This window comes from Nyctereutes procyonoides, unplaced genomic scaffold (assembly GCF_905146905.1).
Source record: "Nyctereutes procyonoides isolate TBG_1078 unplaced genomic scaffold, NYPRO_anot_genome, whole genome shotgun sequence".
In the NCBI taxonomy this organism is placed as follows: Eukaryota; Metazoa; Chordata; class Mammalia; order Carnivora; family Canidae; genus Nyctereutes; species Nyctereutes procyonoides.
The window spans coordinates 18,709,917-18,736,339 of NW_026575046.1; the positions used below are offsets into that span (position 1 = coordinate 18,709,917).

At 37.5% G+C, this 26,423-nt stretch overlaps 1 long non-coding RNA gene across 4 annotated transcripts in view; it reads left to right on the plus strand.

The window, feature by feature from the left end:
* The window catches only part of LOC129509880 (uncharacterized), an 80,916-nt gene that overhangs the window by 25,062 nt on the left and 29,431 nt on the right, over nucleotides 1–26,423 (plus strand). For 3 of the 4 annotated variants that reach the window (XR_008664428.1, XR_008664427.1, XR_008664430.1), the window contains 3 exons: nucleotides 16,235–18,998; nucleotides 21,890–21,980; nucleotides 22,101–22,183. This is a non-coding gene — a long non-coding RNA (uncharacterized LOC129509880). Of the gene's footprint in view, nucleotides 1–12,653; nucleotides 12,851–16,234; nucleotides 18,999–21,889; nucleotides 21,981–22,100; nucleotides 22,184–26,423 lie in introns of all 4 variants that reach the window. The other variant, XR_008664429.1, reaches the window with a different exon arrangement.

Here is a 26,423-nt window from a genome sequence, read left to right on the forward strand (position 1 = left end):
CCCGTGCTATCTGTCCGACAATTATCAGCTCCGCTCCAAGACACATTCACACTCCTCCCCATCTCTACCTCTGTAGCCCTGGTCTGAGTCACTGTTAGTTCTTAGAATAATTTGGATCCCCAGCCACTGATTGGCCTTCCTCCTTGCCCAGTTTTCTCCTTCCCCACAGCATAGTTACAACCTCCACATAGAAGACATTCTTAAGCATCAGTCAAATCATAGCACTCCTCTGCTGAAAGTCCTAAATTACTTCTCAACTCACTTCATGTAGAAGTCAAACTCACTCCTGTGAGTCCCCACACGATCTGCGTTCTCATTCCCACTCCCCCTCCTCGGACCACATGTCTTATTTCTCCACCCCTTAATTACTTTGCTTTGGCCACATTGTTCCTTTGCTGTTCCTTGCTGGAATATCTCAGGCAGACTATTTAGATTTGCTGTTTCCTCTACCCAGCTCTCTCTTCTCCCTCCCCAGGTGTCCTGGCCAGTTCTGTTCAAAGTCCCTTGCCCATGAAGGCCCTTCCTGACAGAGCACATGAAACTACTATGGACTCACCTCACAATTCCACCTCTTGGCTTCATTTTCCCCCATGGTGTTGTCATCACCTTACACAAATGCACACTTATTTCTTTCCTTGTGCTTGCTCTCTTTCCTCTACATACAAGTTCCAGGAGGCCAGTGACTATGCCTGTCCCATTCACTGCAGTATTCTCACCGCCAAAACATGAATGAATTCGCTATAGCTCAGAGCTGTTAGGACAGTTAACAGTTGATGGTCCAGTGAGATGAAAGTCCTGATAGGTTCTTTCTAATATAAAAGTCAATGTGTAATTCTGGATTAGACTGTTAAGTACATACTCATTTTATGTTCTATTGCCAATAAAAGTGCTAATAAATAATGTGCTTTTTAAAAAAGATTTATTTATTTATTCATGAGAGACACAGAGAGAGACAGAGACAGAGACAGAGACACAGGCAGAGAGAAGCAGACTCTTTGAAGGAACCCAGTGTGGGATTTGATCCTGGATCCCAGGATCACGACCTGAGCCAAAGGCAGCTGCCCAACTGCTGAGCCACCCAGGTGTCCCAAATACTGTGATTTTTAAAGTCTTTTTTTAATTAAAGGAAATATATGTTCATACCCAAGTATCTTTCTCATATGTAGGTTTCAGGATGCAAACATTAAGACCACAAAGATTTAGTGGAATGAAGCTGCCTGTCATGGGGCCCAGAAGGCGGAGGAGTCTTAGCAAATGTTTGTTTCCTTCCTGCCATCTTTCTGAAAGCAGAGGAACTTGTGTTGTCCCTGGACTAGGGAGGAAGGGGGGTGGTATGCATTTTATAAAACCTGTCACTCCGGTTACACAACTCTTCCATCTCCCATCAAAGTAGCCATGTGGAGGACAAGCAAATGCAGCAGCACCACCACAGGCACAGATGATTTCTGCAGAGTTCCCAAGAGTTCTCCATTTCAACCCATGTCAACAATTCCTAAGTGCATACCCCCAAAAGATGAAATATCTTACAGTGGCCTAGTGCAGTTATTTCCCAGACTGTGCTCCCAAAGGAAGGCAAGCATCGGCAAGATATTAACAGGAGTTCATCAAAGGCAATATTTCATGGTCAAGTAAATTTGGAAGACAGTTAAATAAGACTAAACAGATTCCAAGTTACACATTTTCCTTTTGTCTTTTATATAATAGTCTTCTGGAGAAAAGTCATATATATAGGATCTTCCCAACTTGTTACACCATAGAACCCATCCTTACAGACCTCAAGTTCCACTGAACACATTTTGAAATACTCAGTATAGTTTCAAAAAAAGTGATTCAATTTTCATATAATCCTCAAGGTTGGCAGGAGAAATGTTATTTTTCCATCTTCCAGTTTTCCATTTTACAGATAAGACAAATAAAACTCTCAGCATGATAAACTGGGCTTCGGCATAGGTTGTAAAAGAGTAGACTGAACCAAAGTCTTTTACTCAGAATTTTAATTTACGTTCCACTGCACCATATTGCTTTCTCTATTAGTCTTCTAGGGCTGTTGGAACACATTCCCACAAACTGGACTGCTTAAACAACAGAACTTTTTTCTCTCACTATTCTGGAGGCTTAGAGGGAGGCTCACATCTCTCCTAGCTGCGGCTGCCAACAGTTCCTGGAGTTCCTTGCTTTGTAGCTGAGTCCCTCCAATCTCTGCCTTCATCTACACATGAGTTTCTTCCCTCTGTGTGTGTCTCTATCACCAGAAGGGCACTAGTCATTGGTCTTTTCTACTTTAGTCTCCTAAAATATTCAAATTTATTATGTGTAAACTTAAAGCCCTCATTTTTCTAGGCTGGAATCTAATCTTTATTTTATGACCTGATGTGGAGTCCTCTCTACACCTCTGGTCAAAGTAGTTGCCTTTGTTTGAACACTTGCCAGCTTATTTCTTTTTCCTTATTTGAATTTAGCTGAATTCCATGCAGGATTCCAGGCATGATGCACCAATTTGAACAAAGAGGTTGTGATAATAATTTTCTAATGATTCTCAGGACTTGCATGGCTTTTAGGTCATGCTAACCTTTTGGGACATTCTTGTTGAAGGAATTGGAAAGAAGTGTTCTTTCTTTTTGAGACTGCTCAGCTGGTAAAGTTTAAGTCTAGAGATGCTGGCAACTGTTCTCGTCATTTCTGGGGAAAAGTCTCCTGAGAATCTGGCTAACATCAAGCAAGGAAGAGGGGAGAAGGAAGAAAGAAAAAAAAAAAGGAGGGATAGGGGAAGGAGGAAGGAAGGGGAGCTCTACCACACCTGATGCAACTGAGGCCCTGGGATCCGGTCATTTCTGAAATTGCTTATTACAAAAGCCAAAAGAAAAAAAATCCCTTTCATTGAATATAGTTTGAAGTAGACTTCTATCCTTTGTCTGACACTATCCAGAAAATTACAGTATGAGATTCCTTAGGTCCATTTCTAATCTGCTAGAGGTGAGAAAGGTAGAACTATGAGCAAGTTTCTGCTTTGGGTCAGATTGTGTTAGGCATATCACGTCATGTCATTTAAGCCTTATGACAAGTCTGTCAGTTTTGCTACCCTGTGAATACAAAATTCATAATACTAGAAGTATATTTTCCTTTAACATACAAGAATAAAGTTTAACAATGAAATGAATATATGTGTGTATGTCTGCGTATGTATATACGTATACACTGATTCATAGAGATCTCTCTACCTACGTAGATATGTACATCTATATTTGTCAGTGTGAAACAAACACGATTGACTCGTTAATGGCAGAAAAACTTCAGTTCCCCATTTAGAATCAGTCCAAAGTTTTCCAAGGTTGTCAACCCACTTGCATCAGAAAAAGCCAACTCTCAAATGAAACCTTGAATTGCATATATAAATACTGAGAAATACAGTTTCATGCACCGCAAACAAGCAGTCTGAATAAAAGAGACAACTGAGGTATTCTAAATTACTGGAAATCAGATGGAGGAGCCAAGGTAGCAGCAGGAGAGTAGGAAAAAACATCCAACTCTATGTTCAGTACCTTGGAGGGGAATGTGTGAGGTTTTTAGCTTCAAGTTCTTCATTCCTTTGAATTCTCCCTAAAATTAAAGGGTGCCTCCGAGATGGCCATAAAAGTCCAATGGCAAAATTAAGTGGAGTGACCCTGCTGTGGAAAATAATATAGTAGAAACTATTTTCAGTGTCCGACCCTTGCTATGACAATCTAATTATGTCACCATCATTGTCACAGACACATTGAATGACTAGAATCTTTTAGTGACTCAACATCATCCGTAAGATAAAACATCTGAACCTCTACAGCTTGGGGAACACATTCTACTGATCACACTTGATCACACTTGATTCTTATCTACCTGGCCAGCTTCATTTTCTCACCTGTAGCTTACACTCTAGCTAAACCAATCTGCTTCCTGCTGCACAAACATGTCATGCTCTTCTGCCCACACTTCGCTTCCCAATCCTTATTTGCCTGACAAACGTCTCTTTCATTTTCTTAATCTCTTGCAGATATCATCTTGATATGGCACCTAAACCCAGAATCAATCACCTTGCTCCCTGTGCAAGGTGTGTGTACACCTTTACTTCTATAACATGTACCTTTTTTTTTCTGTCTGAGATAATGAGGATAAGACTTCCATTAGGTACCTATTGATACAGATGAGGGATTTTGCTTTGAGAAGTAGTTGATTATAGTGGATAGAGCCAAAGGCCTCGGAGTGAACTACCTGAGTTAAAATCCCAATTCTACCTCTTATTACCTGTGAAACCTTGGAAAGTTCTCTTCCCTGGGCTCATTTCTCTCATCTGTAAAATGAAGGCAGTTATATTAACATTCCATAGGATCACAGTAAAGATTTAGATAATCTGTGTCAAGGGACTGTTACAGGTACGTTCTCAATACATAGTATATTATTTTGTCTATTGGCTTAAGGAAAAAGTATGTTCATCTTCAGGAATTGGCCAAAGTTATACCCAGAGCATAATCAGGCCATTGTCAGGACATTGCTTGGCATCTGTGCTATTTTTCACTCTTGTGTACACGTTAGCTGTCCGCAAAGGAAGAACACCATCTTTGCCTATCACCCAAGAAGATATCTTTGTCTCCCAGATTCCTCCGAAGGCCTCAATCAAGTTGTCAGTGTATGATACTACTGATTTGGGGACATAGACAGTCACAAAGTCAGCCTTTTCCCAAATTCCATGCCATATTTTGTTGGCTGAGCCTTAAAAATTTTACCTTAAAAATGGTTTTTCTTGCCTTTTAAACTCCTTCTGAGGCTGTTTGAAGTATCTTCTTTGGAAAGAGTGAGTGAAACACAATTCTGGCAGGTGCCAGCACCTCCTATGATCCAGACCTTAGATAGAGCCACCAATCCATCCTCTGCGTCCCAAGAAAAGGTACAACAATGAACAACCACAGTGGGAGTTCTGGAAGCAGCACTTCCTAGCCCTGCCAGACAAAAATGCTCATTTAAACCAGTCATATTACTGTGGCTTCCTAATGATTATTGTTACAAGTGAATGTGATGCCATGTTCTGAGTAAGTCCAGGATGCAGACCCTTAGAGAGGCCGATAAGCCAACCTTTGTGCCGGTGAAGGCTGGTTAATCAGATGGACACCAGGAGGGGATCATTCCTGCCTATAGGTCAGTGTGTATCTCATAAATTGCTTCTTTTACAAAATCAAATGTTATTTATTTGGTTAGCTAACCCAAAGCATTCTTTCATTGACCTGAGTCATTATATCTTTTTCTCCAAAATGAAAGATGCCTTTAAGTTCTCTGGGTTTCTCTTCAGTGTTAGATCAAGGCAATTTTTTAAACTAATCTAAAAGAATCCCCCTTGGATTCATTCTTCTGCCTTCCTTAAAGGGCAGTATTAAAGATGAACCAACATCATGCTGAACTGAGCAAGGTACCAGATTATACTTTAATGAAGTAAATGTGAACTTTGACCTTTAACCTTGAATAGTGATCACACAAAGCAGTTTCATCTTATTTATTAACATCTACAATAGAGTTTTAGGCATTTACTTTTAGAGAAAATAACCCTCTCATTTCAGTGGAACAAGATGGACAGCCAAGGTCAATGAAGCATCACAAGTAAGTTTTCCAGCCTGCCCTGGAGGCGGAATTGGGGGTGACTTTTTTTTTTTTTTATGGCATCTAACAAATAGCATCTGAGTGGAATTTTTAATCAGAACTCCAGACGATAACTCTTGGCAGAAGAACTCTGGGTTTTTTTTTTTTTCTTTTTCTTTTTTTTTTTTTTTTTAGCACATTTTCCCCCCTTGACATCTGTTCTTTTCACTTTCTGAAATAAACATTTTGCTTTGCTAATGCTGTGAGGTGTAGGGCTGGGAGATTACTCAATTTTTCCCTCACTCATTGAAATAATTTCTTACGGTTTAAGTGAGCTTTTTTGCCCACCTCCTTCAAATGAGGTAGCTCCTTCCCAAATTCGAAAAGCAATCAAAATTCAGATAGGAAAGTCAGAGTCACCTGATGGAATCCTCCCTTGCTTTTCTCAGGCAGAAGAAATATATCACGTTCCCCATCTAGTGGTAGGATTTGGAATCGTCCACAAAGGTGGTCTAACAAATTCTGGGAGTTTTTTACCTATTTACTGGCACTTCAAATTCAAACTGATCACCATGATAAAGAGAGTGAAGATAAGAAAGAATGAAAAGATAAAGTTTCTATTCTCAAAGAACTTACAATGAATGAGAAGGAAGGAAAACTACTTAACAGTCATAGCAAAAGTCCAATATAGTAGAACTCCTTTCTCAGCAGGGGGTACATGCCCAGACCCTCAGCGGATGCCTGAAGCTGCAAATAGTCCAAACCCTACACATGCTATGTTTTTCTTTTTTCTTTTCTATAGGTACACATCCATGATAAAATGTAATCTTTAAATTAGGCAAAGTAAAAGATTAACTTACTAACTAATAATAACATAGAACAATTGCAACAAAATACTGTAATAAAAGTTCTGTGAATGTTGTCTCTCTCACACATCTTATCGTCCTGTACTCATCCTTCTTGTGAAGATGTGAATGATTAAATGCCTACGTGATAAGGTGCAGTGAGGGGAATGACGCTGGTATCCTGACACGGTTAGGCTACTAATTACTTTTTGACAATATGTCAGAAGGAGAACCATGTTTCCAGACCACAGTAGACTGCAGGTAACTGAAATGGGAAAGTGAAACTCTGGATGAGAGGGGATGGGCTTCTATAAAGAGTTTTCCAAGGATTCTGAGAACATGTGGGCTCAGTATAGATGCTTGACCTTCCTCTCCTCTCAAGGTCTTCACTGGGCCCTTGAGTTGGTTTGTATAAGTCTGGGGCACAGGGAGGAAGGGAAATGTTAGCCAACTGTAGAGTCAGGAAGGGGAGGGTACTGCTACCTCTGCTTCAAATTTTTGGCATTCTCTTTCCTCCTCTTCCTGGGCCAGCTGCTGGCAGGATATGTGCATCTGCAGATGCCTGCTGTACTCCTCCTGGGCAAAACCTCAGCATCTTGCAAAGTTCTCCTGTTCACTGTTGAACTCTTTAAGACCTTCATTTATAGGATCTTACGGCATAGCATATGCTTCCTGTTGTTTTCCTTTTCTTTGCAACCTTTCTTAACCTTGAACTCTTCTTGTACACATGACCTCATTTAACAAGGTGTTCCTTTGTTTTCTTTTCAGTTCTCAGTCCCGGTCCTTCTCAGCCAACTTCTTTTCTTCTCTTCCCCTACCATCTAGTCCATTTTTTTTTCCCTCCTAGGTTTCCTCTTTTTTATGTGGTTGTGCTAGTATTCATGAGGTAGTTTGTTTTCTTCTCAAATCTTCTCTTTTGTGCTTTTTCTTTTTCTTTCTTTCTTTCTTTCTTTCTTTCTTTCTTTCTTTCTTTCTTTTCTTTCTTCTTTCTTTCTTTCTTTCTTTTCTTCTTTCTTTCTTTCTTTCTTTCTTTCTTTCTTTCTTTCTTTCTTTCTTGTTCATCCTCTTCCTGTAAGCCTTGAAGGGTTCTTTGCATGAACTTCATGTTCAAGTCCTGCTCTGTTCTGTATTCCTGCTGAATATGTTTTACCTTCTCTTGGAGGGCTTTTTGCAAAAGTGTCCTAATTCCCTTCTTCATCTACTGGTTCTTTAGTTTATTCTGCTTATTCTCAAGGTTGACCTTGTATTTTCATTTGCCACAAGGTACACTTCCTCTTCCCTCAGCTACTGCACCGCCTGCCTTTGTACCTTGATGTTGGTGACCTGGGTTTCCAGTCTCCGGGGTGTGTTCTCCTCCAGCAATTTCTATATTCTTGCTTCTTGAGCATCTCACTTCTCCTTGGCCCATGGGTCTGCCTCCCAGAGTTCTCCACAATCTCTATCTCTTCAGCTCCTCACTAAATTTGGTCTGTGCCTTCTGCTCCTCACCTCTTGTGAGGGACACAGAGCACTCACGTTGAAGCTCCTCCCCTGTGCTTCCTCAATTTCTTTCCAGCTTTTCAGCCACAAAATTCTATCTCTATTTTTCTTTCTTCTCCTTCAGTAATCTGGTTTCCCTCTCATTCTGTTTTTTTTTTCTTTTTCCTCTTCAATTGTTTCTTCTTTTGACTGCATTTTAGTAAAATATTCCTTTTCTTCTGATTCTAACCATTCACATAGCTTATTTCATCTTTCATCAGTGTTGATGGAATACTGGACTTTTAATAAGTGTTGGTAAATGGACAGAGAGGCATCTTTCTAAAAAATTAAGATAGGTGAGCTTCATCAAGCTGGATTCTGGACTCAGTGGTATAAGTGGGGACAACTTAAAAATAAAATAAATAAAATAAATTTGAAGTATAAAAGTGTTTATAATTTTTTAAAAAGATTGTGAAAACTGGCATAAACACTATTGGTTATTGAGTTGGCAATGACCCAAAATGCTAGCTTTTTTTTTTTTTTTAAGATTTTATTTATTTATTCATAGAGACACACACACACACAGAGGCAGAGACACAGGCAGAGGGAGAAGCAGGCTCCATGCAGCGAACCTGACATGGGACTCCATTCCAGGTCTCTAGGATCACACCCCAGGCTGCAGGTGGCGCTAAACTGCTGCACCACAGGGGCTGTCCCCAAAATGCTAGCTTACAGAAGTATCTCAGAATATAGAAAAAGAAAAGAAATGGAAATTAGGAACAAAAAGAGACACATAGGATAAACCAATGAAATAAATTATTCCCAATGATAAGACTTTCAGGAAGAGAGAAAGGAAAAGAGGAATAACAGAAACTAAAGGGTTAATGGAAGAACTCCCCATGAGTTGGATGAAGACTTAAGTTTTCGAATGATAAAGACCATCTGAGTGCTAGAAGATTTTATTGGGAAAAAAAAAAATGCCTGGCCATGTCCTGGGGCAATTAATAAACCTGTGGGATTAGGAACACTCCTTATTAAGCTTTCAGTCAGAGAAACAGGGTTACAAAGGGATTGATAACACTATTGGTCTTCTCATTTGCAACACAGTAAGAAGACAGTGAAACAACATTATGGACTTTGGAGTGAAAAGTGCTGTAATCATAGAATCTTGTTTTCAAGATAGCGTTTATGAATTGAGGTGGGGCTGAGGTGTGCAGTATTTTTAGAAATACAAGACCTTACCAAGTAAATTGTCCCTGTATTCTCTTTGGAAGAGTTACTATAGAAATTTCAACAAAAATTGGACCAGGGTATTGACTTTAAGTTGAGGAAGGATAAAATATACCAGAGAGAGAGATAAGTAATGAATCAAGTGTAGTTAATTAATATGTAAAATTACCAGAAATCTATAGGGTGCATAGGTAAACATTCCTAGCTCTATAAATCTAAGATAAATTTCATATTAGTCATTCTCACATAACATTCTCCAGTCACTTTTTTTTTTTTACCAGAATAGTTTCATTCAGTCATTAAAATATCAGCCGCATGGAAGAATCAAACTTCTGAATTCCATTCTGAGTTAAAGCTTCTTTGCTTCCCCTGCTTGGAATTATCTGACAAAGACTTAAAGTATCTATTATAGAAAATGCTTAATTGAGCAATTGTGAACATTCTTGCAATGAATGTTATTTTTTTAAAAGATTTTATTTATTTAGTCATTCATGAGAGATACACAGAGAAACAGAGACACAGGCAAAGGGAGAAGCAGGCTTCATGCAGGGAGCCCGATGTGGGACTTGATCCTGGGACTCCAGGATCACGCCCTGGGCCAAAGGCAAGCGCTAAACCGCTGAGCCACCCAGGGATCCCAGTAATGAATGTTAAAACTGAAAATATCAAGAAAGAAACAGAAAACATAAAGAAGAACCAAATGGAAATTTTAGATGTAAGATACAGTATCCAAAATTAAAACGGAAAGCTAACGGAGTAGACTCAACAATAGGATAGAGATGTCAGAAGAGCCATAACTTGAATGTAGAAAAATAGAAATTATCCAACCTCAACAACAGAGAGAAAAAAGTTTAAAAAAAGAGAAAAAAAGAGCCTCAGGGAACAACTTCACTACCTGATGGCCTCATGGTCATGTAATTGGAGTTACAGGAGGGAAGGAAAAGAATATCATTCTGGAAAAACTTGAAAAATAATGACAACTTCCCCAATAGAATATAAACCTACAGATTTAAGAAGCTGAGTGAACCCCAAACAGTTGTCAAAACTCATCAGATTTTCCTGTCAGAATTGATGAATTTTACTGTGTGTAAATTGTAGTTCAAGAAATCTAAATCACTTTTAAGTAGCTAATAAAAATCTGTCGTTAGATAATGCTCATTGTAAACCTGCTGTAGTCAGACTCACTGCTACCTGTTGGGGTTATTGTGTGACAATAATTCATATCTCTAACAATCTGCTTGACACTAGCTAATAATCATCATATACTTATTACATGGCTGGTAGTAAGTGATTTTTGAAGTGGTTTTTTGAGTGATTTTAAAGTTTTTGCTAATTTAATCTTCCTAACAACCTTGTGAAGGAAATATTGTCATCTCTACTTGACAGAGAAGGAAGCTGACTACAAAAATATTAATTAGTTACTAGTAAGTGTCAGATTCACGTTTTAAAGCATGCTTTTTGACTTTAGAGACTAGATTCTTAACAACTACTGAGTATGGAGAGACAAACTCAGGCAATGTTTCATGCCAATACAATGCAATATGTTTTAGTCTCCCAAATAAAAGCTATTTGCCAATAATAAGATATAAAAAATCAGAGAGGATATGAGTAATTACCTTTTGAAAAAAGTAATTCGGTAATTCTTATTCTGAGTCTCAAAGATAGAGATAAATGTGAATTCTTGAGTAGCATTAGAAAATATGATTTTCTGGAAGTCCCCTGATTTTAGACAAGATACCTCATTTCTCCATCAAGACGATCATTTCATTCTTGGGCTCACTAGGATACTCTCAGTAATAAAGGGTAAATGCTCATAGCCTGATATAAGCAAAGGTCATGTTAATTTGTTAATTACAATTTTGTGTGCTTTAAGTCAAGGCTAATTCTTGGGGTGCCTGGGTGGCTCAGTTGATTTAGTGCCCAACTCTTGATCTTGGCTCAGGTCATGATCTAAGGGTTGTGAGATGGAGGCCTACATCTGGCTCCGTGCTGGGCATGGAACTGGCTTATCATTTCTCTCCCTCTTCCCTTCCTAGTCCCACACTCTAAAAACAAAAACAAAAACAAAACTAATTTTTTATATGAAGCTCAAACATCTGCTGTTAAATTAGACATTAAAAAACTGTAGAGATAATGTTTGAAAACTGAAGCCAAGGCCTTCACATTTGAAAAAAAAAAAATTGCTTCAATTGTGCTCTAATAATTCCAGCAGATGGCAATACAATCATTGTTAAAAAACTGTTTCACTATCCAGCTGAAAAAAAAAAGACCGATAAAAACAATATCTTTTCTATTTCTGTTTTACTTTATTTTTGCCTTTTTTCTCCCTTATCTGCATTGAGTCCCTTTAAGTTTCTAAAACAACACATTCTACACAAGAATTTGTAAGGTTATAAAGTCTGCTAACACCAGGACTGCAGATACCAAAGTAGACATTGATCTCTATTGTGTTGAAAACAGAGTAAGCGTAGACAGCTTTTGAGTCAGGAGTGACATGGTCAGAATTGTGCATTGAGGAAAATAACTGACAGGGAAAGGATGAGCAGAAGGATGTGGAAAGGTAGGGTGAATGTCTGTTTGAGTAGTCTAGAAAAGAGGTAATGGGAACTTGGCCTTGAGCATGGTAGTGAAAACCATGGTAGTGAAAACCTTAGATGAGGGATCACTGCAGATATAGAGGTGAGAGAACTGAGTGAATGATTGATTGGATGTTAGAAATTCAAAAGAAGAGGCAAAGATAACTCTTGTGTTTTAATCCTGGTTGAGGGGGAAGCTAACTAGAAGGAGAAGAAACAAATTTGGACAAAAAGGAGTTTGTTGAAGTTCCATGATGCCGATTCAACTTAGCAGGTGATAAGTGGGTTTGCTGCTTAGATGAGAGGTAAAATTTAAGAGATAGACACAGAAATGGTGGGTATTTGCAACCACAGGAGTGGATGAGACAGTCTGACAGAGAAAAAGGCTGAGGTCTAAGGAACCTTCTGGAGAATGCTTGTATTTAGAAGGAACTGATGATACGAAGTTTAGTGGGATTTCCAGGTGAATGTGATGTCTTCGGATCAACAAAGATAAATGGAACAAGAGTAACATATTTCAAAAAGTTTGAGGAAATTGTTTAAAAAGAGGCCAATGGACTTTGAGACACAGTTAAAACAGACTGATATGGGGTAGAAAGATTATTTTGAGAGAGGAGTGGGCATAGTATGAAAAAGTGTACAATCTCTTTTGAGAAGTTTGACCACAAATGGAAGGAAAGAAATGGTTGCATAGGTTGACAGGACAGTGGGAACAAGTGGAAATTTTTATACGAGATATACTTCAGCATGGCTGTGTCTGACATGAAGGAGACATTTGGAATTATACTAAGGTTGCTTTTTTTTTTCTTAAATGACATCTAGATAATTTAATGAAACAGCATAACTTCATTTTACTAGAAATTTGTGGATGTAAGAAAAAATTGAAAATATAATTTGAAAGTGAACATTGAAACATGTTTCTCATTATTTATTATTTATCCAGTGTCTGCTTGGCTCCTCTCTGTTGCTGATGTCTGAAGCTTTGAGACTCTGAAAGTTGGTCATGCTAATCAAGTCTGTTCCCAGCACCCAAGATCTTCTGACATTGTGGCAAGTGATAGCTTCGCAGAGTCTGCTGTAGCATCAACCAAGCATTTAGAATCACAGAAATCTCTGAAGCCCATCGCTCTGTTACAATATGTTAGCATGTTTCCTTGTCCACATTTTTTTATTCTATCCTTTCTGTTTTGTTTTTTTTTTCCTCAAGGAAAAGAAAGATCAGTTGGCAATGCTTGATCTTGATGGTAGAATTGCAGAGTTTGCTTCTTGCTACTAGAACTTTGGTGTCACTTTTTGTGCAAAGGAATCTACAGAAGCTGCCACTTGAATTTGAGGAAAAAAAATAATATAACCTTGAGTTGCAAATGACCGAGTCTGCCATTGAATATGATAAACATACTGGTTTCATTAAAAACTCATAGCAAGGGCAGCCGGGGTGGCTCAGCAGTTTCGCGCCGGACCTGGGATCGAATCCCACGTCGGGCTCCCTGCATGGAGCCTGCTTCTCCCTCTGCCTGTGTCTCTGTCTCTCTCTCTCTCTGTCTCTCATGAGTAAATAAATAAAATCTTAAAAAAACCAAACTCATAGCAAGACAGAATTTTCAAACACAGAGGCAATGGAAAGTGGAATAAAGACAAGAAGAAATAGGGGGATATTGTCCAGGACTCTTCTTATCTGTACTTTTCAGCACAGTTAAATGGTTTGCTATCAATTCCTAAACACATCCCTTTGAAACCTTGTACCGTTTCTGTCAATAGTCCCATCAGGTAAAAAATGAAGTTATTGCCTAGGTTAGGTATCCCATCCCCCAAGCAGACATGTCTGGAGGACTGGCAGGCGAAGGCAGGTGATGGGGCCCCCACTGGAGCTGTACAATACCAACTTTCATGCACAGCAGAAACCAGTTGCAGAGAAAATGAAGACATGGACTCTTTTTTTTTTTTTAAATCTGTAACAATCAGGGTGCTATTTTAACTCTTAGTTTTACAAATCAGAATTTATTTTTAATAGGGAAGCCTCCTATTTTGCACTTTTACTCCTGTTTATATTTTTGCAGAAGTGATTGATTAGGTGGTAAACACTTGATACATCTGTTATCCTGATCATTTTTCTGAAAATAGTGGGAATCCAAACTCACAGGAAAAACAGATTTTCAGAATAAATCCTCCTTCTTTCAATAAAGGTTTTCTTTAGGTTCGATTTTAGCATCCTAAGGATAGGAACTTGTTCCTTTTTCTTCGGTTTATTTACTTATTTATTCATTCATTTATTCATTTAAATTCCAGTGTAGTTACCATACAGTGTTATATTAGTTTCATATATACAATATAATGATTCAAAAATTCCATCTATTATTCAGTGCTCATCAAGATAGATGTACTCTTTGTCATGAGATGTATTTTTAAAATGCTATCTGTTTAACACTTTTAAATTGTGGCAGTCACTTTTGGTTTCTTTTCTTTTTTTTTTTTTTTTATGATAGTCGCAGAGAGAGAGAGAGGCAGAGACACAGGCAGAGGGAGAAGCAGGCTCCATGCACCGGGAGCCCGACGTGGGATTCGATCCCAGGTCTCCAGGATCGCGCCCTGGGCCAAAGGCAGGCGCCAAACCGCTGCGCCACCCAGGGATCCCACTTTTGGTTTCCTAGCTAACAACCATTTCCCACTTTTGTGCCAACAAAAACCTAATTCTGCTCACCTACCTGTAGCAAGAACTCTAGGAAGGGAGGGGAGCTCTTATCCCAGCTCAAGGGATGAGTAGTGATTGGTTTAAACCAATTTGGGTACTTCTACCTCCTAACGATTGGCTTGGAGTGGGGCATGAGCCAGTTCTGACAATGAGATACTGTCTTTTGGACTTTTAGGGAGATTTTTCTTCTTAGTGTAAAGAAGGAAACACAGGAGAAGAGGCCCTTCCCCTCTCCTACTTTTCAATACAATTGTGTGAGGACATGATGCTTGTAGCTGTCCCAAACTCATGGGAAATCTAATGGAACTGGAAAAAGCGGAAGCAGAACAATAATATTGTTTAGCTCAGAGTTCACTAATGCTGCAATTACTTCTGAGCCTCTGGTCATGAAAGATAAATACCCTCATAATAGCCACATTTAGTTAGATATTTTGTACCTTGAAGTAAAAAGCAGTTTAAGGCAGCAATTTAAAAAGATCTCTCACATTATCTCATTGATTCTGCTAAAGATCTTGTGAGGCAGGTGTTATCTGGAGTCCCAGAAGATACTGGAGATGCAAAATGCTGAAATGAAGTGATGAACCTCACAGAACTATTAGGAAGCTGACCTAACTTTGAAATCATAACTTTGGATGACCACTCACATGCGCTTTGTAATGCACTTTATTGTTGAACTTGTGCTGAATAAAGTCTGGTAAAGTTATGCTATAGTGAGTGAGGCTGAGCTCTCGGGGACATTTCCTTATTTTTGGGTAGATTCTCCTAAGCTTTCAGGTCTGTTGAAGGCCAGACTCTTCCTGAAACATTGGGGTGGACTCACTGTCAGAAATTCTTTTTCACATTTGTTCTATCAGCCTCTTGCCTTCTACTGATTTATACTGAAAATCTAGTCTGTTCTTATTTATAATGAAATGCCCCTGTTCAGGGAACCTCAGAGTGATTTGAGAAGTTCAGAGGAGTACAACCCCACAGAACCTTGTCTTTTCTCTCTCTGACTCCCATATTATTTGGACATGAAAACATATGATTCCTATTTCCACTTACATTTCCATAGGAGGGACTGGTTTCTCTATTTCATACTGGCTGTGACTTAGACCTGTGGCCATCTCTAGATCCTACCAAGTCCATTTCTACACAGTTCAAATTACAAATGCCTCGCACTAAAACCCTGTCACCTCTGCCTAATAAAGTACTTCTGAGAGCAGATATGACTATTCTCACTCAGTCTTAACATGGACTCCTCAGAAAATGACACCGAAGGCAAAAACTTACAAACTAATGCTTTATTGGGGGTTCAGTCCCAGGAAAACTAGAGTGAGGGACAATGGGTACATTATTGAGCTGGCCATAGCTTTGTAAAAACAGAACAAAACAAAACAAAATAAAGCAGAAGATCTATAGAAAGATTGTATAGACCTGCTCTGTATCAGAAGTGCCCATAGAGGACGAAGAGTGAGTAATGTATCTGCTGGCTTTTCCTCATCTCCTGTTTTATTTTAGTCTGAGTTCACCCCTCATGGGAATAACTCCCTTGCACTTCCAGGTTGCATTACTTGGCCTATCCACACAACCTTAGGGGACCAGAGCCTCTACAAGTCCAATAAGGCTGGCTTACATTAATGTCATTCATGAGGTCTATGGTGGTGATTCTGTGGGCATTTGGCGTTTCCAGGGCTACTCTTACTAGCCAGGAATCAATGCAAGTGGTCATGTGTGGGCATGGGAGTCTAGTGAGTAAGGCTCACTTGGGTGATATAGAAACAAACTTGGTCCAAACCCAATCTGTATTCCCAATAAAATGAAAAGAGATCACTCTCTTTCTTTTTTTTCTTCAGATGTCCTCACTTTGAAGGGGTTGGATCTCTGCCAGGGGTTGGTATCCTCACTCCTGTCTCATCATGCTTACCTGTTCCTTGAGAGCCATAGGTAGATGGACCAGTACTTATTTTCATGGATGAATCAAGTCAGTAATGCCGATCCACTCCAAGAATATGCAAATTATGAAATCCTATCTTGTGTCTTCACTGTTTTGAATATTCTTTAACTGTAAGGGAATTAATTCATATTTATAATCTGAGATCTTCTTGATTTCAGGTAATTTGTGTTACTACAATCATTAACACTTTATCAGAACAAAATAAATTTAAATGTGTTTTGGCTTATACAGTATTTTGTTGAGGGGGGCTGAAATTTTTCTTTATTGCTTTCATAAAACATAAACTGATGAGTTTGAATTATACACTTCCAACAGGGACAGAAAGCACTAGGTTAGTTCAAGGGGAAGGAGATGAAGTAGAAGGAGATTCATTTCAGATCATTAAAAATGGTTGTTCTAGTTCTGGGACAGATTTTTGAATTATATTTTTTCTTCTTGACCAAATTTTCCTATGTTTGTAGAGAATTCTAACAAAATATTTGTCTTCTTTCGAGAATAAGCCAATTCCTCCACCAATGGAATTTCTTCTGTGTAATAATCTCTCAGGAATATATTTGGAAACTCGTGTCTGTAAGGGCAGATTTGAAGACACAAGGCTGACCTCACTCCAAATGTCAGCCACAATACTTGAGCTGCATTCCTATTAGTTCCTGTCACCAACAAATGCCATTTAACCAATTATTCTTGGCGAAAAGTATCACATATGCCACAGGAAGCGTGGGAAGCCCACTCTCTGTGGTGAGGACAAGGTCTCAGGCTCATTGGGCCACATTTGCATTTCAACTGCATACTGCAATGTGTTGGCCAGGCCCTGCTTCTCATGGCATATTTGTGATGGAATTGGAGCTGCCCCCATAACCACAGCCCTAGAGTGATTTATGATTCTGGTGAAGCACTCTGAATTTTGGTCCACACTGTTAAGATAAGATAGTATCTGAAGAAGAGTGGCTGCTCGGGAAAAAGTCAGCTACAGATGATCTAATGGGTCTGATAATTCATTAAAAAATACTAGAAAGAGCACAGTGCCTGGACTTAGACACAGTTAAATTTCATTCCAGTCCTCCCCATTTATTAACTCTGTATTAGAAAACACTAGAGTGTGTTTTTAAATTTTTCTGAGCCTCAGTCTCCTCTGCAAAATGGGAATACTAGGACTTGCTCCAAAGAACTATTGCGAAGATGAAATGAAAAAGTGTGAGGAACTCTCAGGCTCACTGCCTACTTGTGGCAGGCACTCAGTGATAGTCCCACCTCTCCACTTCTCTTTCCTCTTCTGCCCAGAATACCCAATACACCATTTCTATAGACTGGGTATCTTATAGACCCTATTGGCTGGCTCATAGAAATCATCCCTGATCTCCTATCTGGATACCTTCTACTACCCACTCTAGAAAAACTGTATTTTTCTATTCCCAGCCTCCCCTGTATCTTGTGATGGAGGATACACTTCTAGCCAATAGAACATAAAGGAAATTCTCCTGAGAGTTTTCAGGGCAAGTTTTGGTTTACTGATAGACAGAAGCTGCTGTAAACATTCTCTCTTCCTCTTACCTCAAATGCCTTGGTCTGGGTCAGTGCTTTTGTGTCTGTGAGGAATAATCATGCTAAAAAAAAATCAAAAGAATCACAGGACTTCTCAAAGATGCAGATCCTGTCTTGGGTGAGCCCCCCAGTAAACTGGAGCTGCCTACACCAGTCTTCCAAGTAGGTAAGAAAAAAAAGGAACTCTATTTGATCAAGCCACTTGACTTATATATAGGTAAGTAAATGGGACAAGGATTGGAGGAAGGGGAGAAAGGAAGAGAGGGAGGGGGACAGTGAGGGAGGATAGGAGGGAGAGGAGAGGAGAGGAGAGAGAGAGAGAGAGAGAGAGAGAGAGAGAGAGAGAGAGAGAGAAAGAGAATTACTCCCATAGTATGTAGCTGGAGAAGCAAATCCTTTAATTTTTTGAGTATTAAATGTTAATTTGGTAAGCTATGTAATAGTTCCCCAAAAGATACCCACGTCTTAATCTCTAGAACCTGTAAAGGTTTCATTGCAAGCCAAAAAAAAAAAAAAGGATTGCAGATATGATTATGGTTATGAATCTTGAAAATGAAGAGATTATCAGAGAGGGCCCTCAACCCGATTATGTGTATCCTTACAAGAGGGAGGCAGGGAGAGATTCCCAGAAACACACAGAAGAACAGGAGACAAGGAGATGACAGAGGCAAGACGTGGGACACATGCACCATAGCCAAGGAACACCTGCAGCCTCCAGAAGTGGAAAAGGCAAGAAACAGATGGGACTCTCTACCAGGGCCTCTGAGGGACTATGGGCCAGCCAGTAGTGATTTTGATGTTGGCCCAATGATACTGATTTTGGACTTCTGGCCTCCAGAACTCTGAGAGAATGAATTTCTGTTGTTTTAAGCCACTAAATTTGTTGTACTTTATTATAGCAGCCACAGGACATCAATATACTTAGTTATCAAGACTTTCTGATTTCATTTTAGGGTATGAATAATAGTGATAACTGGTATATAATGAATGCCCTCTGTGGACCAGGCAACCAGACTCCTCACTGTGCACGGATCACCTCATTAGTCCTCACCCCAACAATCTCCTGAGGCAGCTGTTCCTCTTCTTTCTGTCTCCTAGCAAGGAGAACTACCTCAAGGAAGGTACGGAACCAGCGAGAAGTCATACAGTGAGGGAGCATTGAAGATGGAATTTGAGCTCAGAACACCTGAATCTGTAACCATTCTAGCTCTGCTGCTGAAGAAATGATGGTAGACCTGCGTGTATGTTCCTAGTCACATTCCTAAGATCAGTTACTACATGAAACAATTGTGTAGAATTGACATCCATAATTGGACATACTCAGGTCCTTTAACTCAGGTCCTCAAGAACACTCCTTCATAGATTAAAAAATGAGTACTTACTAAGTGTCAGATACTGAGTGGAGCATGAAGACTAAGACTCACAGTCTTGCTTCCAGAGGCTTCCATGCTCCCTAGTCTCCCATCTTTCATTATTGCTTTACAACTACAACAGCAATAGTAGCCATTACACCAAAAATTACATATTGAAATATAACTTTTAAAGGCTTTCATTAAACCAAATGTAAATTAATATAAATTAACCATAACTTTGAATGATCTACATTGCTATTCTTCCTCATATGTCTAAACAATGAAAAATAAATAGCAACATTGAAATCACTACTTCTAGTAACCTCCACAGCATGATTATGAATTACTTCATACCTCTGAGAAAATATCATTGGCTATTCTTTTATTTTTTCTTTCTTTTTTTTAGGGGGGGCTATTCTTTCTAATTAGCTATCAATATATTTCATTTGATATTTTCATAGCCTGATGATAAAGCAAGTGTTTTGCTGGCACAAAACTTTATCTTAAGGCTAAAATTTCCTTGCATGTATTAAGCTTTTTATTTTTAATCGGCCTTTTGTTTCCTCTGCTGTCTAAAAAGTGAATAGCTGAAGAGAAGTTCTCTGTTACCTTCCAGTGTTCCACAAGGTGGCTCTAAGACAGGCTAAGTCATTGAGACCTTATTTGTGCATATTATTTTTCTTTAATTTCTTTGTCCCACTTCCCATCATGTCTAATGAGGTAGGTTTTGTAATGTTGTATCTTAGGGATTTTGCCAAGGAAAAGCAGAGATGTCTTCATGTCAGTAGTTTTCTTGCCTTTTGTAAAGGGTTAAATATTATGTGTCCATGAACTCAACTTAGATCCCTTGCATTAACACTTTTTACTAAGAGTGGAAAAGGGACCAATATGGAAAGGTGTTTAATCAACTAATAAGTCAGTATATCATCAGTTCACATAGATGATATGTATAGTGTTCATAGATATTAATGCATTTGCAGTGGAAGGGTATTTATACCATGTAACCAAATAGACAATTATTAATGCCACTGTTACATAGCTCAAAGATTTCTTCTTAAATAATACAGTTGACAATACTTCACGAAAATGGAGATCATTGAAATTGAGGTTTTTAACAAATGTTTATTTAGAACCCCAGAGCTTAATTCTCTTAAGCTTTTTTACTTTCATGAATTTAAGTCAATTGTTTTTCCTTTTTTTAAGGTTTGTAATTGATTTTTAAAATAACAAGATAAAAGGAATTACCTTCTTTAAACTACTTATTTGTTTAAGTAGGCAAATAATTAGCCATTGGTCTATTTAAAAAAATATTTTCCAAATGTTGCTCTAGGAAACAAAATCTGGATTTAATTTGTGAGAAGTGCACACACAAATAAAAAAATAACAATGAAATTCTGTCTTCTGCACTCCTTTTGCACTTTAAAAAACTGCTGACACATTGAAACTCACTACTAAAAAGTGGTTTTGATCTACACTCACAATCTATGAGACTATGTTAAATAATCTTGATATTATCTCCATGAAATTTTCAGAATTGTTGGTTGTGATGGACCACCTTACCCTGTTCCCTGAAGTCTTGAATAACAAAGATGCTTGTAAAATGGATTAAACTAAAAACAGCTTTTCTTGATGATTAGACTTGGAAGATTTCAGATCTTTGTACTATATTGACATTCTTTTATTGAATTCTCTAAAATATTACAAAACAACCATTTAATAAAGCAAAACCAAATAGATTAGAAGTCACTGCAGTGAGTTAGAACACCACTTTGACAGAGCTCAACAATATGTCACAAGAAGGAAGTCTGAATGGATGTTTATAGGGTGTTGGGGTCTGGGCAAATATTTCAAGGTGGAGAGATTATGGAAATTGGGCAAAATTTGTAACAGGATAAAATGTATTTAGGTTTGGTGAGCAGAGTTAGGGGAGTGTCTTAAGGGAAGCTTTGATGGATAAACTATTATTTGATAAGACATTCTATGCTTAAGTAATTAAACTATTGTCTCAGATAAATGCATTAATGTCTTGTAGAAAATAATATTTAATGGTTTTGTGGTCTTAACTTTCCTGGGCAAAGATTTATTGAACAACTAAGTTATGTTGCTACAGGTATTCTCACTTCTCACTTTTCATTTTGATATATATATTTCTAGTTTATTCTTTTCACAAAGACTCAGAGTTGTAGGCCCCAGGGATGCCTTTTAGAGGTAAGCCCATGAGCTTTGGAGAAATTAACATATTGTTATTTTTACAATACCACTAAAAAGGGTTGTGCAAGGTTTGTAGTTGATGGAAAATAAGAATGAGGGGAAAAATAAGCATACTGCCTGTATTTGAGGAGGACTGATTTTTACTGCTGAGAATCATCTTCAGGGTATGACACACCAGAGCCATTGACTTTGGCTCCACTTTTTACAAGATTCCATGCTGAAGTGGGGCCAGGGAACGTATTTAGAAAAGGAGACAACATTTTCCAGCAAGACTTTTAATGCTCTTAAACGAGGTGTTGATCACAGAGTCTTTACATAGGGCAGGGACAAGGTAGTTGTTGATAATATATCTGCTTGGCAAAGATGATGTTCACGTTCATTTGCTCTCAGTTAATAAATCCATTTGGCTGTTCAACAATAATGCATATTAGTTTTTATTTTTTAAATAGCTGGACACGTTGCTTCAGATCTTTTGTGTGATTCTAATAGCAGACGTGGTATATTTTGGATAGTAAAATCAATTCTGTTTGGATTTAAAAGGTAAGTCCTTGTCAAAATTCATAATTTTATTTTTAATAACCTTAGCACAATTCTATTTGTGATTGGTCTGTGATTCCAGTGGCTTGACTTCTAATGCTCATCATTTGGTTTTTCTTCCAGGGAACAGGTGGCTGCAATTTTAGCCATTCTTCAATATCCAGTAATAAGGCTGAAAGGAAGTCATCTCTATCTTTCCTGCTAAGGTGAGAGATGTGTCTGCTCAGGGGTATTGAGTCAGAAGTGATAGCATGAATTACACAAGAAAACCAACAGATGCTTATTAATAGTATGACCTTAGACAAGTTACAAAAACTCACTTAATCTTAAATTCTTCACTTATCAATGGAGATAAACACAATGCTTATTTCTTAAGGTTGTTAAGAAGATTAAATGGGAAAATATATGCATAAAGCATTGAGCTGAGTACATGGCATAGTCAACAATGAATGATTGTTGTTATTGTATTTATTAAGGATGTATTTGGGATCCCTGGGTGGCGCAGCAGTTTGGCGCCTGCCTTTGGCCCAGGGCGCGATCCTGGAGACTCGGGATCGAGTCCCACATCGGGCTCCCGGCGCATGGAGCCTGCTTCTCCCTCAGCCTATGTCTCTGCCTCTCTCTCTCTCTCTCTCTCTCTGTGACTATCATAAATTAAAAAAAAATAAATAAATATAAAAAAGGATGTATTAAAATATGTCACATATTTATGATATATAATAATACATAAGATGGGACAAAATAATAGAAATTTATCTCTGATTAGACGGATTGGTAATCTCTTCATTAGAGAATCATGAGGGAAAAAGTGCCAATACAGAGAAATAAATGGTTGGGGCGTGATGTTTGTTTATAGTTACTGGTTATACCTACAACATATTCATTAGCATTTTTATCTTATATCTTTATTATTGTACTGAATACAACATACTTCTAAATATGTTGGCAAATATATTTTCCTTAATGGAGTGTTAGTTTTCTACCAGAGTCTGAATAAAACTTTAAGTATTCAATAAATACATCAGGGCTTCTTTGAAAAACATTTGGTCATAGTAATAATGCTTGAGTACTATTTGATCAAATCTCCCCTAACAAATGTATTCCAATATCCTCCAGATTTAAATAATAGGATGCAAAATTGAGAATAGACCTCCACAGCTTCAGCATTAGAATAGTCAAATGGGAATCCCATGAATCTATGTCTTCCTTTATTAAGATTTACCCCATAGAAAATAGTTTTCTTCTCATGAAACACGGTGTTCTTTTATCTGTGGGACAGAGGCCTATTTGTTGACCCTGGTATGCAGCAGCTTCCTGCCACAACATCATTGACAACTGGCAATGGTAGCTCTGGAAATTGATGAAGACAAGGTTTTGTTTTTTTTTTTTTGTTTTTTTTTTTAGACAAGGTCTTTTATTAAGTGACAAATAAACCTTAGGTAAAATGGCAATCCCTGTGCCACAGGCTGCCTATGTTCTCTGGGAGAAATATATAAATACATAAAACTATTGCATGTAGGAGTTAGTTTAATACTTTGTACCTGGAGTTAAACTTTGCAATCAATTCTTCTCATGCCTTTGTTAAACCTTCTTTAAATAGAATTGAAAACTAGACTGAAATTGGAGTCCTTTATAATGAAAACATTACAAAAGTCAAAGTCAAAAATATCTTTATAGTAATCAAACTGTAAAGATAGAAAAAATGCTATTTTTAAATACCACAACTCAGAGTTTGTTTCAATCATAATAGATTTCTTTTAAAAACATGCAAAATTAATTTATTGTCAAAATTTTTAGTGCCACTCCATTTTCATTGTCTTACTTACCACCAGATTCGATGAATTGATCTACTTGAGTGTTTTAGGTCAGGTTTTATTATTTGGTGGAAGACTATCAAAGTAAGGAGAAAGTTGTTTTTCCTTCCTTGTTAAGTATACAGCCAGAAAGAACAACAATATTTTCAAGTTAAAAAGTCATTGCAACCTAATTGAAAACTTCAGGCCAAATGCTGGGAACGCTGTGGTTTTACCATTCTAAAACAAAAATTGAAAACAGATTCTAGTTGGCTTTAAAAAATAATCTGGCTAATAATCAAGATAGATAATGAGCAAACACATAAAGTACAGTTAAAGAAGAAAATATTCTGAAATGAACAGGAAGAAGAAACAGGTTAAATAAATAAGGTCTAACAAATCCATTCACTTGGCTAAAGCGTTAAGATTTTCATTTGCGTGGTTAATATAGAGCAACTTGATTTTCCAAAGATAACATCGAAGGAATGTCTGGAGAGGACTCGGATGTGTCTGGATTTTGCCCAGTTCTAAACAAGGATTAACACCAACCATACATATATCTGCTATGAACCCAGACTGTCTCTTAAAGCTATTGCATCATTCATCCTATTCTTTGAGGACCAAAAAACAAATAAAACATTTGCGCCTTACAACCAAGAGATTGTGTACAACTCATGAGTTGGCACCTTCTGTAAAATTTAAGCTATTGATCACCATTAGTAGAACACCTGTTTTGAATTATTTTCCTAGTTTGCAAATGAATTTAGGTCATACCTTTTTTATTCACTGAAGATAAACATTGTGTGTGATATATATGTATAAGCATATATATTTTATATATATGAGCATATATAGAACACATATATATGATTTATAGTAGACCACATATATGTGTGTGTATATAACACATACAACACACATACATATATATATTTTTTGAATATTGAATATATATATTTCAATGAACAAAAAAGAATCCAGTAGAGGTATAACCTAAATTCATTTACAAACTGAGAAAGTAGCTCAAAACATATGTTCTACTGATGGTAATTTACATTTTATATATATATATGACATATGTACATTTGATATATATATCCATTGAAAACTACATATATAAACATAGATATATGTAATATATACAACTTATAAATATATATATACACACATACATGTTTAGACATATATAGAAATTGTATATAGAAAGAGAAGTTAGAAATCCTGAAGTTGAATATTGAATTCTGGCTCTATCTCTTCATAGCTGTATCCTCTTGGGTAAATTACTTAACTTCTCTAATCCTATGATAACATTTGTAAAATGAGGATAATGTTGTGCTAGTTTCTTAAGAAAAAGCCTTATGCTTTGGAAGAGAAATCAGTGAAAGAGCTTGGCTAGGTAATTTTAGATGTACATCTACCTCTGAGTTAACATTGAGTGTACATGTCGTGCAGGTGGAAGATCCAGGATATCATCTACATTACTAACGAGCATCATCTTACAAATAAAGAACAGCTTTCTCATTACCTTTAATTGAGTTTTTTCTTCCCTACCCTTTGCATATAGCTTTCTCCAAATAATAACAAAAATAATGATATAAGTTGAGAAAGGAAAATAATTGACTACCAAGTTTAACTACAGCTTCAGAATATTAACCTAAATTCTAAATAAAATAGTTTTATGTTTGAGCATTATTAGGAGACCATTAAACACCTCTATTGACAATATTCCATTTTCATGTTATGGTTCCATACCTTGTAGCACACAGGTTGCAAATATCTTCCAGCTCATTATTTTTCTTTTTAACTTAGTTCATTTTAAAAACTTTCTGCCTCAAAGCTTTTCATTTTGACTCATGAAAATCCAATAATTTTTTCATGTCTAGCTTTTCCCCTTAGTGTCATAGTTAATTCCCACATCATGATAACCTATATTTTCATCTGATTCTCCTCCAATATTTTATTATGAAATATCTCAAACTTAGAAAACCTTAAAGGAATTTTACAGTAAAAACGTATATTCTTACCATCTAGGTTCTACCATTAACATTGCACCTTACTTACTTTTTAAATATATCTCTCCATCTTTCCATAAGTTTATCCATCATGTCCATCTATTTTATGCATTTCAAAGTAATCTGCAGACATAAATGACTTGTCCCAAATACTCCAGTATGTCCACCATATGTATTTGATATATATTTTGTCTTTTTACTCTTGCATATGGTTTTTGTTTCCTATGGCTGCTGAAACAAATTACCACAAACTGGGTGGTTTACAAGAGCATATTTATTCTCTTCCAGTTCTGGAGGCCAAAAGTGAGAAATCAGTTTCACTGGGCTCAAAGTGGTGGCAAGGCTGCTTCCTTCTGGAGGCTCTGGGGAGAATCCACTTCCATAATTTTGTAGCTTCTAGACTGTGTTCTTGGCTTGTGGTCCCTTTCTCATATCACTCCAACTTCTTTCTTCCACTGTTGTTTCTCTTCTGTAGTCAGATTTCTCTGCCTTCGCCTTTCTTAGAAGCACATGAGTGATTACATTGAGTGTAGTCCAGAAATTCCAGGATAATCTTTCTAACTCAAGATCCTTAACTTAATCACATCTGCAAAATAATATTTTGCAGATAAGGTAACATTTTGTCATATAAGGTAACATTA